This window comes from Drosophila simulans, chromosome 2R (assembly GCF_016746395.2).
Source record: "Drosophila simulans strain w501 chromosome 2R, Prin_Dsim_3.1, whole genome shotgun sequence".
Classification (NCBI taxonomy): domain Eukaryota; kingdom Metazoa; phylum Arthropoda; class Insecta; order Diptera; family Drosophilidae; genus Drosophila; species Drosophila simulans.
Window position 1 is genome coordinate 5,107,733 of NC_052521.2, and position 4,315 is coordinate 5,112,047.

Here is a 4,315-nt window from a genome sequence, read left to right on the forward strand (position 1 = left end):
AAACTTTCGACTGCGCCGAGCAGTGGGACCAAATGGAATTAACTTCGTACAACTATTTAAGCCAGCAATACTTTCAAGTAACAGCAAACAAAACTAAAATAAAAAAATTATTAATTAATTATTATAAATTAATTATATACAAGCTTAACATAGCTTTAAATTGAAAAACAAATAAATTGTATAATCTATTTATTTTTAATAATACTTACTTGTACACAAATTTAAGATTATGTCAATAAAGACCCAAAAAACAGTAAGCTAGTTTTACATAATACCGATATGTATAATAAATGTAGATACGACGCTTCAATAGACACCTACAAAAGCTGGTTGCTATAAAGCTGAAAGCTCTTCGAAAGTTCTTCGAATTCGATGGCGCGAATACTTGATTTTTGATAACTTCTGTGCGTATACTTGATTTTTAATAACATCAACTCGTATACTTAATTTTCAATGCCCAATAAATTAGTTCTTAATTAATGTGTGTTTTTGAGACATCATTGCTTTATCTTTCTGGGTGCCAGCAATTCGAATAGCAAAATATGCTTAATACCATTCGCTAAACATTCTTTTCTAGCTAGGCAAGTGGTCTTTAAGCCATTGGCTCATCTGCTCATGGACGTGTTGTCTATTTTCGACTCGCTTAGTATCTTCTCAGGCACGCGAAAAACTCTTTGGGCCATTAACAAGTTAATCAAAATGCATAAATCACCAATATACACAAGATTCCGACAACAAAGTCGCTGCCGCATGGCTATCCATTCACCTGCGGCCAATGTGTATTTGTCATATTTCCCACTTATCAACAACTTCATGGACCCGCTCCGGGTCATATAACATGGACGCTAGCGACGCTACACGAGTGCAATTGGTAGAAAACTTATACAATTACCCGAAAAACACATGCGAATTAAATTGTACAAAAAGTGAAACCAGCTGAAGAAGCGAAAGCCAGCCGGCTGCAGATGAAAATGAAGATGAAGTTGTCGAGGTTGAGGCTGTCTTCAGACGGAGTCCAGCTCCGTCCCATTCCGTCCCGTCCCGTCGCACTCCCAAGATGCATTTCGGCGGATCCCCAGCTCCGCTCGCTCATAATCGGCAGATGTTAGCCATAAAATTGGAAAGGAGGAAACAAACAGTTGACCATTTTATTCCATTCCAATGGCCAACTGGTTATGGACATGGATGGCGAATCTGCCAACGAACTTCTCGAGCTGCAGCCCCCATGTCCCATGTTCCATGTCCGAGACCCAGGAGTGATAAATGCTCAAACGGATTTATATTTTTGTTTTTTGTATATTTTTTTGTATTTTTCGTCGGTTTTATACTTTTTAGGTATTTTTGTTTGTTTTTATTGAAATTCCTTAGATCGCAAGAAGCGCACAGAAGTAATATGTATGGTAATTGTTGTATATGGTATAGATATAGATACATTATTATTATTATCTTTTATATATATAATGTAATATGTAAGTAATATTTATATATTGTTTGTGTGTGTTTGTGTTTGTGTGTGGTGTGTGTGTGTGTGTGGCGTCTGCTTGTGGTGTATGTGTGTGCTGGTATAATAATTAGATATACGTAATTAAGTATATATATTATATACAAATCTCAATGGATTGTTGATTGATTTGCTTGAATTTACAATTATATCTGGTATCTGTATCTGGTATCTTTATCTTTATAGATGTATAAATTTAATATTACACGCTAGAGATATTTCAAAATATGTCCTCTTCTCTACAGGCTTATCCGACTAACATACAGCTAAGTAATATATATGTGTATATATCTATATATTGTATTGTATTTTATTTTATTTTATTTTATTGTATTGTATGTAAAAACACAATCCGCCCAGCCCAGGCATTTAGCTATGGGACCCAAATATGAAATAAACCTCTTCATTGCAGCTGGCAAAACCAAAGAATTCCGACATATCAGATCATATCAGATCGTCCTTCTTCCTGTTTTAATTCTTTTTTTTTTTTGTTAATTTTCTGTTTTTGTTTTTGGTTTAGATTTTGATTCAGTTAGAGTTCGGTTTCGGTTTCAGTTTCAGTATCAGGTTAACTCGTTTTTAAGTTTGCACTAAGTAAAATGTTTTGCAGATTGCAAATTGGAATACGTTGGCTTTGGACCTTGTCGAATATGCATATAGATAATCTGGATATATACACATACATACAGCGTACATCGTACATTATGTCACAATGTTTAAACTAAAGTTAATACATAAATTCAAAACACAAGTTCAAGGTTAACATTATACAAAAGGTGTGTAGTTGGTAGACAATTCTCAAAGTTATCAAAGAATGCACACGGAGAGGAAACATCGTAAGCTAATCATCATCCATCGTCATCCACATCCACATCCACTCATCATTCTCGACTCATTTTGTCTTTCATTTGTTGTGGATATAAATACATATATATATTTATGGTTGCATATAAGTATATATTCCTTAGTCGCTTGTGGTATTTTGTTGCAATTGCAAAAAGAGAATTACACATTAATCTAACATTCCTTGATGGTTTTTCGAAGCAGCGAAGTGTTTCGCTTCGAACTATTAATATTTGTTGTCTAGAGCATATCTATATCATGTCTATATCATTCATAAATTATCACCAGCTGGTTTTAACAATTCACTCAATCAATCATTCACAAACATAACATATGTTGCTGTTGTCAGGACACACCGAAAATATTCTACAAAATATTTCACATTTCACATTGTTTCGTTATACACATTACTTTTAAAATTTAGTTCGTTTAACTTTGTGGATTGATTTTCATTGAGCAACTTCTGGTACACCAGACACACATAATATATATATATATAAATCCTCTACGCTTCCGAATCCTCGTCCACATATTAATTTGACTAATATTTACATATCATCGCTTTAAATTATCATTTCAGCCTGCAATTAGATTGTTGCTTGGAATTTCTAGACTGGAACCCAAAACGCCGCCTTCGTCTGTTGCACTTGGCATACAAAAAGGTCAATTCGCAATTAACGTGCTACATATGCATGCCGTACATTTTCACATTTTTTCTTTTTAGGTTTTGTGTGTGTCTGTTTGTTTATTAAAAAATACAATGATAGGTGTGTGGGGACATGCGGGTTTGGTCGGCAAATCCAAAATTACATTACAGCTTTGAGTGTTTGGGTAGGTTTATTACAAAAAAGATGAATGTTGGAAAAGATGAAAACGACTTTCGACCGAGCAAACAGATTAAATTTTGGCTTTAAATTATCAGGTTACTTTTTTTGTATTTTTTTTTTCTTTTTTTGTTAGACTTTCAATAGGTTTTACAAAGTAAAATTTAGTTTTCGTAGGCAAAGAAAGTTACACAAATAACGTAAATGTTGTGCATATGGTGTAAAAGGATTTTCATATAGCCAAAACTAGTGATGATACGCAATCGTTTTCGTCCTTTTTGTGTGTCAGTGATTTAGGTGGTGTCCCTGTTCAACATCTAACAGCGGCTGAAGTTCAGTCTGCGGTTCAAACTCTCGGGATAGTTACATTATTAAAGTAGGAGCGCGTGTGTGCCAAGTGTCGTCGAGGGGCTTTCAAGTCGCCCCGGACACATTCAATTAGAGATATAGAAAAGGAACAGTGAAATAGACCTCTGATCATACAGTTAACGAAGAAAGTAGCCAACCGAATATATGAGTAATGATGAATCAACAGTAATCGTAAAGTGCCAAGTGGCACGGCCAGGCCAGCAAGCATGAACCGTTTCCCACATCTTCTTCTCCACATCCTAGACAAACTGGTGATTATGGTGATGGTGCTGGTGCTGCTCCTGCTGCTGTTCGGTTACATTGAGGTAGGAGTCCTCGCCCAGCAGAAACATACTGGGCGCCGAGCCGTCATGCGGATAGAAGTAGGCAAACTGTCCGCTGTACGTGCCCGCCGCCGATCGTCCGCCATCCTCCAGTTGGTTGTAAACGGGCAGTCCGTTGATCTGCTGAGGTGTCAGCACCAAGCTGCCCGTGATTCCGCCGGCTCCTCCTTCTGCTATAGATGCCTCTGTTGCTGCTGCTGCTGCTGCTGCCTTTTGCTTGATCCTGCTGCTCTTCTTTGTTGTTATCCTTGTCATGGTTGCTGTGGTCGGCTTCTCGTTGCAATTGCTTTCCGCTTCTGTCGCTGTCTGCGTCTGCTGCTTTGCCTTGTTCTTCTTCTTCCTGCTGCTGCTGCTGTTGATGGTCGTGGATCTGGTCTGGTTTTGGACTTGGGTTCTGGGTGCTGTTGTTGACGGTGATGGCGATGGTGGTTGAGATGGTGGTGGTGGTGCTATCG